The sequence below is a fragment of the Meleagris gallopavo genome, chromosome 1 (genome assembly GCF_905368555.1).
Source record: "Meleagris gallopavo chromosome 1, MGAL_WU_HG_1.1, whole genome shotgun sequence".
NCBI classification, from domain to species: domain Eukaryota; kingdom Metazoa; phylum Chordata; class Aves; order Galliformes; family Phasianidae; genus Meleagris; species Meleagris gallopavo.
Genome location: NC_139404.1, coordinates 116,198,459 through 116,212,633, shown reverse-complemented (window position 1 = coordinate 116,212,633; position 14,175 = coordinate 116,198,459).

Here is a 14,175-nt window from a genome sequence, read left to right as displayed (position 1 = left end):
TGGCATTTCTCAAAAGCATTAGTACATTTGTTACTTACACTGTTGCAAATGTGCAATGCTAGCTCACCAGAAAAAGGTCAGTGAGCAGCTGTGCTGGAAATAGAATAATTCTGAGATGCAAAAAAAGGAATAAAGCTGAGAGCTTCTATTTGCATGTGTTACAACTGGAAAGATTAGCATGGTGGAAGAGTAACACAAAAATGTAATGATAGGGACCAGCACAGATAGGATGGTATTTCAGAGGAAAGAAAACGTGCTTACCTATACCCAAAGATCTAGGCTCAGAGAAAGGACTCCACAGGGGCAGGATCTCCAACCAGAGATTATTCCCCAGTGGTAGTCAGCCCTTAAATGAGGTGTAAGAGGGGTGCAGCCAGGCTCCACTCTTGGTCACACAGCAGAATTGCCCTCATCTGTGCTCCCAGGGCTGACCGGCTCCTTTCCCCAGGTGATCAATCAGTGGTTCAGGCTGTGATTGAACAGTTCCTATACAGCATGTGATGCTTTATGGGGTCTGTTCTTTGAAGAAGTAATTATAAGGCACTGAGAAAGACATCAAGTCTTGAAAGCATGGTTAGGCTTAGATTCAGAAAAATAAAAGAAAATAAAAAAAATAAAAATTAGGGCAGTGTATTATATGCCTTAAGATGAAGAGGTTTTAGGAAAAGTTGGTTTGTAATCATACCTAAAGGCAGTAAGAAATAGATTCCTGAAGTACAAGACTAGTTGCTCTCTCCTGGTATTTCATGGGGGTTTCTTTTAAGCTAGCCTGAATAAAACGCAGGAGGGGAATAGCGAGGGCAGTAGCGGTTCTGACAGTCTAGCACCGGCTGTGTTAGCTTCTACGCAACCCCGGTGTTTGAGCTCTCGTACAGCGTTTTGTAGGGGCTCGGGTTAAACAAAAGCATCGTTACAGGGCCCGCTGCTGACTGCAGGCGTTGTGCCAGGCGGTGTTACTTCAGGATGAGGTAACGAGGCGGTGTGACGCAGCAGAGCTCTGCAGTACCGCCCGGAGGCCTCTTGTGCAAACGGCGCGGAGCTGCAGCGCTGCGTCAGTAATTCTTTCTGAAACTTTCACGTGTCTCTGGGAAGTGCCAAGCGCAGGCACAGCTCACACCCCGTCCTGAAGAAGCGTGAATTTTTTTTTCGGTAAAGTTTTTGCTGATTTTGTTCTGCTACATACAAAATCCGGACGGCATCTCGCTGTGTAGCCAGGGCTGGGCACCTGCAGGCTTTCCAGCGGCCGCCCTCCCTTTCTCGCAGCCGTATCCAGGTATTGCACCAAGCGCGGCCCTCAGAGCCCGTCCCTTCCCGGCCGTACGATGGCGCTTGTGCCTGCCTGATGGCAGCCAGCTGCCTGCCAGCCGCGGTGGGCGTCCGTCCTGCTTCAGCTCTGCCATTACCATCGTCACTGCCATCGCTGCTCGGTGCAGTGCCCGATGCTTCCAGCACCGCAGTATGTGAGCTTTTCAGCTGCAACAGTCAGACATGTTTGTAAATGGCACAAATATGTAAGTTCTCCTTACTTTTCTTGAAAGGATAAAAAATGACAACCTGAAAAAAGCGCTAAAAACAAAACAAACTACAACAACAAAAAATGAGCAAATGCCACCAATTTAACTCTTATGTTCCATAATCATAATAGTTACTAAAATAAAAAAGCACAGGGTAGGCCAGAAGGCAGTTGTTGGCCATTCCAGCTCCTGCCCATGGTAGGAGCGAGGCCCACTGGGCAGCTCTGCATGCCTTTCTCCCACTGACAGCTTAGGGTCCATTTGGTGTGAGGCTGATCTGAAGGGATTTTGGAGCACTCAGAGGAGTCAGGCACAGCTCTCCTTCACTGCCTCTTGGCCAACATTGGTAAAGAAATCAGACATATGAGACAGGGGTTGGTCTAAACAGAAAGATACTGTCAGCCTTCTCCCCTGCCAACACTGCAGTTAGTTACTGCTTCAGTTTATTTACGATATGATCGAAGGGCCTGAAAAGCTTTTCCTTCCTCAAATGTGCCTTAAGGTTTTCTCTCAGGTTGTATGATTCATTTTGGTTCCTGTTTGTGCTTAATCATCTGTTATTAATCTCAAAATGTTTCATTTACTCTAACTACTCCCCATTCAGAATTGAACATCTCTGCTTTGGGAAGGTTTAATTCCAGGACTTTTTAAAAACTATTTGATATGACCAGTACAGGATATACAGATATTTTTTCTTTTCTACTTTTTCCTGCTTATAGTGAAAATGTCACTGATAACGAAGCTTAGCAAAAACTATTTCCCATTTATTCCCGCAGTAGTAATTGTGTATGACTCAATTCTTTATAAATTTGAGATGGTGTCACACTTTACACCATCAAAGGTATGAGATCATAATTATTCCTTCCACAACACTTGCTGGCATTCCCATATTCCCACATGGCTTTGGCCTCTCACCTGCCTATCTGATAACACATGTGTTAATGTGCTGAGCCAGCAGCACCAGTGTGTTCCAGCACACCGAGTGTGTGCACACCTCAGGCACACAGAGTGTCCTACTAATACCATGGGACTATTAGGTGCTTAAGGATAAGCTTGTGTTTTGTTTCAGAGTTTTAATCTTAAATTACTTCCATTTTCCTGAAGGAGGCACAATTCTTTCTTCATGTTACTGAGTTCATGCTATTGCTATTCCAGCAGTGTGTATCTTTGTGCTGGAAATTTACTTTTTCAATGCCACATTTGTCTTGTAAAGGACTTTTAACTTTTTGTCAAGGTGTCTGTGCAGACACTAATAGCACAGACAAGTGGACTCTCCATCCTTACCAGTGCAACTTGGCAAGCTGATGGACCACTGACAAGTTCCTGCGCACACTATTACAGAGCACAAACCCCCCCACCAAAATGTAAGGAGCCTAGAGACTCTGCATTCCAACTCAAGTGAGGATGAAGAAATAAGCGGCTTCATCAGAGAGACCTTTACTTCCAGAAGCTGTGCTTTGCTTTTACTTTTTTTCCATTCTCAAGTTCTGTAGGTCTAATCGTACATGAAGGCATAACGTTCACAACATGTATTTTCATGTAAGTTTAGGAAAGAAATTGCTTGTGTCTGTACTGAAGGAACCCACTTTTCATGTCTATATGGTATTTGAGGTCTGAGGGTTTCCATGTCTCATACACACGTAGCTGCAAGAATTTTGCCAACACAAGTTTGAACACACAGTTCACTTTTGGATTCACAGTTTTGAAACAACAAATCCATAACTAAAAAAAAAGTTTATACTATTCTATAGTTCAAGTCCTACTGAAAACAGAGTTTGCCACTCAACATAATGATTTGTTTTGTAATGCTTCACTGTCTTGCTTAACTATTTATTACAGAAGGGAGGGGCTGGCACAGTCCTATTTCAAAACACAATGCTTGTGTAGTCACCAAGGCAGATAGCCCTCAGGGCCATGTGCAACTTCTTTAGCCAAGAAGAGAATAAAAATACCTTTTAACTGTTTGAGTCTTTCCTGGCCCTTCTTTTCCAGGATCTCTTAAGCTGTCCTCCAGCTATGTTAGGTTGAATTACCACTCCTTTCACCTTCATCACATGTACCAACAGCTCGCAAAGAGGTATCTTTGGTTCTTGGAGAAATAAGACAAATGAAATGTGAGCCTACAGAATTATAAGGTGAGCCTTGGACTGTTTCCCCTAATCTTTTGTTTTCTCTAATACAGTGAGAATTTAAACTAAGAGGATGTTATTTGAAACTGTAGAATAAATGATTAACCTCCCTACCCTGTTAAAAATTCCTTTAAGCTTGCGCAGCACTGAATTATGAAATTAATGTGGAAATTCTGCTTTTAACAACTAAATGTCAAGAATTCTATTGAGTACTGGTAAACCAAGAAATGTCTATGCTTTTCATGCATTCTCCAGAGGACAGCAGGGACCCCTGCTCCACACAAGGACCATTCTGCTGTTTGAAATTAAGATCTCATTAAGAAGTTTTTTCTTTCTACAAATTTGATTTTCTTTATTACTATCCTTTTTTAACAAGGGAAAAAAGTCTGTAGTTTTGGTCTCAGGCAGCTGTAAAAACTGTATCTGGAACCTTTCCAAAAAAAATCAGTTTGAAGCCAACAGCCCTAATGGAAGATTTCAGACTTGTTAAAGCTGGCAAAGTTCTATGAGCATCTGAAAACTTGTATCATGCAAAATGTCACACATCTTCAAAGTAAGGGATGCTGTGCTGCCTGCCTCCAATGATTTAACTGAAGAGATTACCTGAGATATACAACTGCACAGATCTCATTGGCCTTCCCACCTTTTCACCAGTTTAAACATATTAGGTCAGCTTAAACCCATTGCCTTTGCATAACAACACCATGAGAAAGAATGTAAACAGACAGATGCTCTCCTGACACTTCTCTACAGCCACCTTGCAGAGCACAGCATAAGTAGACCCAACATAGGCCCTTTACATTCCTCTCCTTGTTCCAGATGCACCTCATGCTTCTGCTGGGGGCTTCTTTATGCCAGACACTGTTCTCTGAGATGCATGAAAACACCTGAATAAAAAAGTCAGTCATCAGACTGGTAATTTTCAACACATTTTTTGTTACTCTTCTTTGTAAATAGGAATAACTAGAGGCTCTGTCCAAATCTGAGCCCATTCTTCAAATATCAAGCTACACTGACAAATACAATGCTTATGTCCCATTTTATTGTTCAGCATGTATACTTCCTATTCCTTTGCCATTCAATATCCATTCTTACCATAATGAAATGCCTCCAAGTGAAAAAAGTTGTAATTCTTTCATAGGTTTTCCTTTATACCTTATTTTTCATCATTTTACAGACCCCAGCAAGGTCTATGGCAGGACTAGGAAAAATTATGTGGTCGAGCATTGGAACAGCCTGCTCAGGAAGGTGATGGAGTCCCCCGCTCTGGAGCTATTAAAGGGAAATATCAAAATGGCACAAAAGGACATGGTCTGGAGAGAGGACTTGTTAGATCAAGCTAATGGATGGACTTTCAATGGTCTTAGAAAGTCTTTTCCAAACTCTGTGATCCCATGATTCTATGAAAGTGTGCTTTGAAAGACTGCTGATTACCTGAAAACTTGCTTCTCTGAAAGAGTGGTTGAGCATTGGAACAGGCTGCCCGCAGAGGTGGTGGGGTCATTGCCCCTAGAGGCGTTCAAGAAATGTGAAGATGTGGCACTCAGGGACACTGTTTATTGGGCAATATTGGTGGTAGGTGGACAGTTGGACTGGATGACCTAGAGGTCTTTTCCAATCTTAATTAGTCTATGATTCTATGACCATATAAGTAGTTTTAGTGGCAACTACTTCAAAAGAATTTAGTGTACTAAAAGACAATTCTTCAAGTCAATCATTTTTTCTTCATTCACTACAACTAGCTTTCCCATCAAAGGAAAATACTTCTCTCTTATTCCTTCATTAATTTTCCTTAATACCTAAGCTTTTGGCTCCCAAGCGCTTCAGCTGCCTGTACACATGGGCAGTCCTGTGAACATCTCCAACTCATCTGTCTAAATTTGCCCTAAATTTGGAAACAGATACATGTGGTTAAATTCAACTACACTGCTGAAAAAACAGGAGAGCATTTCTGGTCCTAGAGATAATTGTTAGGCTACATCATCGTGTGGCTCTGTATGCCTGAGCTCATTTGGCACTTACATCTCTGAGCTCCATGGGCTGAAGTGAGTCAGTAGCTTGGTGCCACGGATATTGGAATGGGCTGTAATGTGCCTGTCTCAGTTGACCAGCCATTTATTCTGACAAACATCAAGCCAGATGCTGCCTGAACCCCAGGCTTTCTGAAAGCCTGGACACTTCTCCAACCCAGGTTGTGCCTTCTAAGCTTTGTATCACATGAGGAAACAAACCCAGGAGGATGGCTGCTAGGTGCCGGAGTCAGAGGATAGAGCAGGTGACTGTCACAGAGCTCTGTGCTGATTTTATCCTCTATTGAGTGATGCAAGTAACTAGCAGAGCCACCTGAAGAACAAGGAAAACTCTGTTTGCGAAGAGCCTGTGACCATTTTGGTGCCAGAAGAATACCAACTAGAGCTGTGATTTGGAAGAGGCTTGCAAGGTTTTAAAGCATTTGCCCTCTGATACCTATGGATCACACAATACTGTGACCCAGTCAGATCTGTAGGCTTGCAATTCCCTATCTGCAAGACAGATAAATGGTATTCATCTCTAATTCCTCCATGCAGCAGGAATTCCAAGCCTTGGCTCCTCTTAATATCCCTTCGTACCTTGGAGCATCTTGTATTCTTATCACTGCATCTGCCCCATGCTGTGATTTCTCTGAATGTGATGATGTTGGTTTCTTGGGCATAAAATGACTCAACACCTCATACTGCAGATAAGATATTTTGTGACTTCCAGATGACTTCAACTGTCTTCACTTTGCTGTAGGCAGTTTCAAGGGTCTTCACTTCATGCATTCAGACTTGTGCATGGCCATATGCCTTTATTACAACACACAGCAATAACTGGCACTGCCTGTTACTCTACCTGGAACTCTCCACAGGTTTGCATTCAGCTGGGACAGTTATTTTTTCTTCATAGTGTCTAATATCATGCTGTGTTTTGCTTTGGCAGAAAACAATGTTATTACCACACGTTTTACTTCTTGCTGAGCAGCACTGTACAGAACCAACAATGTTTCAACTTCTGGTATTGTGCTGTCAATGATGGGGGCTTCAAGGCATAGGGGACAGAGCAGGATAGCTGACCTGAACTGGCCAAAGGGATACTTCAAACAATATGGCATCACATGAAAATACTATAAAGCCGAGGGAAGTTGGCTGGCTGGGCAGCCACTGCTTGGAGACTGGCTGGGCACCAGCTGCTGGGTGGTGAGCAATTGCATTGTAAATCACTTGTTTGATAAATGCATATTATTATCATTACTATTAATATTTTCCTTTTCTCTCATTTTCTGTCTTAGTAAAAAGTCTTTTATCTCAACCCATGAGTTCTATTTTGTTTCCTCCTTGATTCTCTCCCTCATCCAACTCAGAGTGGGGAGACAGCGAACAGCTGTGTGGTGCTGAACTGCTGCCAGGTTAAACCAAAACAGTATTAGCTAATGACATTAGTTTAACTTATAAATGTAAATTAATGTCTGGACAATCCTTTAGAAATTTTGAACAGCCTTATTCAGACTACAAAAATTACAGTTTCTTACTGTCTACCAAACAGCAATAACTACTACAGGGCATGTCCCGACACAGCAGAAGGAATGATTTGAAACTATTCTTAAGTAGAAGAAATCTGAACACTAGAAATACGACTCCATATATTCTTATAGATACCTGTAATTCTTTCCTCTTCTGAAATTTACAGGGTTACCCGAATTTCTCTATGGCATAAGCCATTAAATCTCACTCACTCGCAAATCAAATGGCTTGGATTCAGTCAAAAATACCAGAAACCCATCCTATCTTGAGCAGAAGAAGTGAAGGGGAAAGGAACCAAATCTGTCCCTCATGTTTTGGTTGTGGTTGATCACATTTTATTGTTTAGAAAGTCTGATTTTTAAATTGAATCCACTGTTCGAACATCCAGCTACCAATTTTGGCTACATCTTCATGTATTTTTCAACACAGTAATCACCATTAGCCAATTTGTGTGGATGAGCTGATTGACACACTCTTCATTTTGTGAGGTAACAGCTCTGCATCGCTGTCCAGAACGTGTCTTATCTTTCACATCACTGTCACCACTGCTGAAATGCACCTCACTGTGCTCACATCCACTGGTTGGTCTCCACAAACGTTCAGCATGTGGGGGTGCCATTTTTTTCACACAGAAGAATTCAATTCCACACCATTACTTCACATGCACTTTGATTCATCAGATGGCCCTTCTGTCACATGGCAACAAAATATAATGGGGCACTGATGGGAGGGTTCAGCCTCTACTGTCACACCACCAACATTCTCCTTGGATGTTGTGGACCAATATAATAAAGTGGAAGGCATTACTTTTGGAGCAGTCATCATACAAATATTTTCATATTTGGACATGTTAATACATAACTTATTTAAATGGTTCAATTTACAGATTAATCCAGTCTGTGTAATTGTTCTGCATTACTGTACTACTTCTCATTACTTACCCAGCCCACCATCATTGTCACAATGACAATATCACTAGATGGAGGTGTGGAGCCAGATACTGTAACTAAGCCTTGACCTATATGAACAATCCAGCTTTGGTTAATTCTGCAGACCCATTAGCCCATCAGCTTTTAAACCATTAAATATGCTGCATTGATGTTAAGTGAGACTAAGTGAGTAATATGAAGCACTTTACCAAAGTTCGCTCTATGAAGTTTTGCTCTTAAGCTTCTTACCAACACAAGTGATGAAAATCGGTGTACTTGCCAAGATCATTTCTCCCTAAGCCATACTTACTGGTGCTATAGTCTTATCCTTTTATTCTTTATCAAAGAAATCTTGTGTTTTCCATTATTTTAATGAGGACTGACTTTAACACGATGGGCTGGTTTATTATTACCTGAGTCATCTTGCTCAGCCAAATGGGAACTGGTCCTGACACTCTCCTTTCTGAAATTGCTCAAACATTTTGAGATTTACATTTATGACACTAAATGGACCATCCATCTCCTCCAATGACAGAGGTGGGCAGGAGTGTATTTTGAAGAAAGTACCACCCTACACTTGCCTAGTGAGAAGTACAAGTGTAGGGCATTTTCTACTTGTTAGTGTCCAGTAATAACTTAGGAGGTCTAACAGCCCTTTGGTCTGACAGCCTTTTCTTTATTATGATTACTTCTAAGACTCCAGGGTTATCTGGAACTGCTGATCAAATAATATAAATAGAATGACTGCTCATCCTCATACTTCAGGTTCAGACACCCATTTACAAGGAATCTTTTTCAGTATAACTATCCCAAATACACTGTGCGTGAAAAATGCTCCTAGTACATTTGTAGCTTATACTGTAAACCACCACTTTGGTTGTTAGGATTTATGCCACACTTCTTCCTAAGTAAAATGATTTTAATAATGGAACTAGCCTTGCTGACAAACCTATCCCAGCTAAAGTTCACAATTTAAAACTTGCCCAGTGCTTGTAGACTGAAAACAGCTATATTTAATCTCCATGAACCACAAACACATATAGCTATTGCTCCTACTTTGAAAATGGGAACACTTAACTCCAGCATCTCTCTTTCATCTGCTAATGGAAATATGCCTTTGCTTAAACCTGTTGTTCCTAATGTACTACAAAGCTCCTTGTCCTCTATTTTCCATGTCAAGAGCAGTTTCAGTAGTCATAGCAAGCAGTATAAAAACAAGAATACAAATAAATACAAATAGTCAGGGGTCTAGGGTTTTGAAATCCACATTTGTTCAAGAGTTGTAGTCTTTGCTACATATCATGAGTTGCTTGGATGAATAGCAGAGATGTTACTAATAAAAGTATTTAATATTTCCTGTGTATCACTAATGATTTAGCAGATACCACAAGTACTCTGTTTTTTTCCAACATACAAGTTTTCATATTTAACTGCATCCAACTTTTGATTGTTATGTAGTCAGTTTCAAAAGTAGATCACACTCAGCTAACATGAAAAGATGTATTTCTCCAATTATTTCAGTAAGTTAGCAGCTACTACAATTAAAAGTAAACCTTTCTACCATGGCTATGAGCAATCTTCTTTATTTTCCTTATTTATTTATTTTTAATTAAATAATTTCTGGTAAGTACGGAGACATGAACAATATTATTAGTAACTAAAAAAGAAAAGGATATGCAGGAGTTTAGACCGTTGGATAAGAGTATTTCCTCTATATTATATTAAGAAGTTTCAAATATAAATGGGAAGACACAAAAATTTATTTGTACAAGGGCTGCTCTGAAATAATGCCTCCCATTTTATTATGTTGGTCCACAATGTCAGAGGTGGATGCTGGTGGTGTGGCAGTAGAGGTGGAACCTTCTCACCAATATCCCATTACATTTTGTTGTCATACAACAGATGGCAGCAGAGGGGCGGTGTATGGGAACTGCTGAATCACGGCCTGAACCTCTGATTGACCACCTGAGGCGAGCAATAAGTCAGCCTTGGGAGCACAGATGAAGGCAATTCACCTGTGCTACCGGAAGGGGTGGAGCCTGGCTGCACCTCTTCTAGACCCATTTAAGAGCTGACTGCCAGTAGGAAAGGATCTCTTTTGGAGATTGCTCCTCTTGGGAGTCTTCTCAGTGAGCCCAGGACAAGGGTAAGTTTTCCATCCATTCTTCTTTGGTGTGATAACCTGTTTAGCCTAACTTTCCTGTATTTCTTAATTATAACATCTGTATAATATTCATTGATTATACAGACAAAATAGCACCTGACATAGAAGTGCATATGAAGCAAAGGTGTAAACAATTGTACCCATTGATGTTCACTGATGCTTGATGAACATTTACAGAGGCCAAAAGCTATGTCAGCACAGTGAGGTGGTGGGTGGTGCATTTCAGCACTGGTGACAGCAACAGTGTGTCACCTCCACTGGTGCAGGTTTTTACAACTGCAGCATGCAGGCTCTTGTTTATTGCTGGTAATTATGCTGTAACTATGTTAAAAAGTATTCTGTAGTTGAGAATTTGGTCTATCAAATGGTGGTACTGTGCTCCTTATATGTATGGTAGTTTCCATGGAAGCAAATAGGAGGTGTTACTTTTGGAGCAACCTTCGTAGAACAGCTCTGAAAATATATTAGCAAAAGACCATTCTGGGAGAAACTAGAACAATCCCCTCGCTTCCCTTCCTAACCCAGCCTTTAATTTTCCTCCCTTATTGGGGCTGCATAAAAAAACCTTGACTATGCCAACAGGCTCAGAATATTTTTTGTACTTGGCAGCTGATTTAACCCCAAATTGATGACTCATCACCATTTGATGGGCTTGTCCATCCTGAAAGGAAACATCAGCTAGTGACATTATGACAAAACAACCCAGTGAAGTTGTAGATGAAAAGGCAAACAGATCTTAGATAAAGGTCTACAAAAGCAGCCAACAGAAAGCTGGCTACCCTAAACATAGTGTCCCATTTCTGTAACTTAGGGCAGTTAGCAATGGTAGAGCTAGAGCTTCAGAAACTTGGTAGTTTTACTTGGACATTTGTCATGCCAAGCATGTTGTTGATAACCAGGAAGTAAGGCACAAGATAGTCAGGAAGGAATTGAGACTGAAAATGGCTTTTTACTAACTTTTAGAACTTGTCTGCACATAAATTATCAATGACGTGGGTGCAAGCATTAACAGCCACAGTAGCAACTTGCAGCCACACCAGTTCTTCATGATGTACAGAGCTGGTAGTATGTACACTTTCTCTTTTTGAGAAAACCTAGATGGAACCTGAGCAAAACTACCTAATAAACAATGTAGTAATTAAGTCTCCAAGTAAGAAATTACTACTGTGTAGCTTTGGAATTAACCCAGTGACAAATGAGTTTGAGTAGAATTCAAAAGGATATTTCAGCAAAAGCCACAAGCACAGTTGGTGAGAGCGAAGTCAGATATAGCAAGATTGGTTACTTCTGAGTGACAGATACTAAAACAAGTTTTAGGGAAAACCAAAGACACATTGGACCACAGGTAAAATTAGAATCAAAAGGTAAGAGCTCTCTTTGTAGGCTGTAGAACACCTGAGCCACAAACTAACATAGAGACAGAAGATGCTTCTGTATTAAACCTAACCCAATCTCATCTCTAATTAAGGTCTGAAATCCTATTGCTTATGATGTATTTTTTACCATTTGTCTACTGCACTCCAAAAAGTGCAAGTTACATAAACATTTGTGCAAATACATTACTGTATGCTTTTTATGAAGTGGTGCAAGCACTCTTATTTTATCTACAGCTTTCAAGTGTGTTCCTGCTCTTGGACTCCCTCATTACATGTGAGAGAAGAGATGGCTGTGAATATCAGTTGTTTACAAGGCTTCCTTTCTGGCAACTCAAGAAATGGGAGTTCCCTCATTCCTGATCATGCCAAACCTACAGGCTGACATCAAAAACATTAGTAGCTGGGGATAACGTTTAGGTGATGAATAGATCAGGACAAGTAGTTTCTCCTTAATGACTCAAAAGCTGCTGTACCTGACTTTTGAGCAGCAATGAAAAAGGAGATAGAGGTGAAACGGTTATATGTTGACAGGGTGAATAACCAAGAATGACCGGAAAAAAGTTAACATTCTTATTTTCACAAGACATCTGGCAATATGCCTTCCAATGGCATCACAGCTTTTCTTTTGATGCCTATCCTTCCAGTGACCTAACTTTTGGATATGGTGAATATTTGAGGGTAATGTGCCACATTCTGGACTTCCATTCCTCAGTTGAATGACTAATTTGTACGTTCTCAGAACTAAACCGTTTGTGGGATGCCCTGCTGTTCATCACAGTTTTCTATGCACTTTGAATTTGTTGGGGAAAAAAAGGCTTCAAAGGCATAGAAGCATGAAAATGGAAGGTACCTCTGCAGAACATCTGGTCCAAGTCCTGCTCAGAGCAGGGTCTTGAGCTACAGCAGGTTGCTTGAGGCTTTGTGCAGTTATGTTCTCAACATCTCCAAAGACAAGAGAATTTACTAGTTTGATAAACTTTAGGGCACTTTTTTTCTTCTTATATTCCAATTTGTGCCACTACCTCTCCCTCTGACATTGAACACCAATGAGTAATGTTGGTGATGTTGTCTTCACTCCCCTCATGAAGTATTTATACATGAGTAAAATCCTTCTGAGCCTTCTTTTCTTCAGCCTGAACAGTTTCAGCTCTTTCAGCCTCTTCTTGCATATCAAATGCTTCAGTACCTTAACCATTCTAGTAGCTTGGCTTCTATGAAATATTGTATAACAAAGGACATTAGAGGCAAGTCTCAGCCATGGAACCTACCAATGCACATGTGAAAAACAATAAGTACTTTGACTTTTTAAAAAATGTCTATATGAGATCTGACTTGCTATTGATCATGAATCAGTGAACATCGTTCTCTGCTCTTGCTTCCTTGGCCTCTTCCATCCCGACAAGAATATTAACTTATTTTATATTTATATCACACTTATGGTGAAGACTAACAATTCTTTTAAAGGTAAATATTTTAGAAACCAATCCTGCAGTACAAGGTTGCACTGATTCTATGAAAGGTTAACTAAAACTCTGGTGAAGTGAACTGAAATAAATTTGTTTTTGAAGCATAATGACTTCTCCTCTGTTCACAGTACCATGGTCAGAGTACACATTTGCCATGTAAGAATTTCACATGTAATCCCAAATTACTTTTAAAGCCTGTGTGTTAGGACAGGAAACGCTACAGCTGAGTTAGTGCTGAGCCCAAAGCATAAACATGCCCAACATAAACACTGCATGTGTGCTGCTCATGTCCAGATAAGTCACACTTGCATCAGTTGATAAGTGTGACAGTCAGTTTACTTCCAGTTTTCTTCAATGGTGAGAATAGCACAAGAAGCAGTCTCCTCAAGCCCTGATCATGTAATTACATGAATTTACCTCTTTGTTGCCATGAGGCCGCTTGTGGTATGTAATTTCTGATAGCTTGAACACTTTGGCTGCATCTCTCATGGATCAACAGTGATTGTTTTCTTGAAAAATAAAAGAAAATCTGATTAACTTTTAGGACAAGGAACAGAAAACACTGCCAGCCAAATACGTAGTTTTTGACAGAACATTCCTCCAAATGTTCTGCAGTCTAAGAAAGGAGACCCCTTCCCTATTTTTCTCCCATTTCTGTCTCCTTGGGTGAGCTGAGGCACCATGGCTGCCTTTTACATAAGTGCCAGTAGCCCTTGGGGGTAGCACCACTCTCATTGCGTGCGGGAGCTGCTTTCCCCACCGAAATCTGGGGCCCCTCTGCTTAATTGTTATTACTGTTAGTAATTCCTGTGGGGTGCAACCGCACCCGGTGACACAAGGCCACCCCAGGCCCGAGGCTCCCTAAAACTCATCGCTCCATCTTTGTACCCCAAAATCCCCCCATATCCACACCTCGGCCAGGCCAGCGGCAGAGCGGGGCCCGCCGGGCAGCATCACAACAAGGCCGGGCCGGGCCGCGGGCCTGCACCGCGGGATAGCGGCCTTAGGGCGGGGGAGGCTCCAGTATGGAGGGGCCGGGCCGGGAAGGGGTCCCCGGG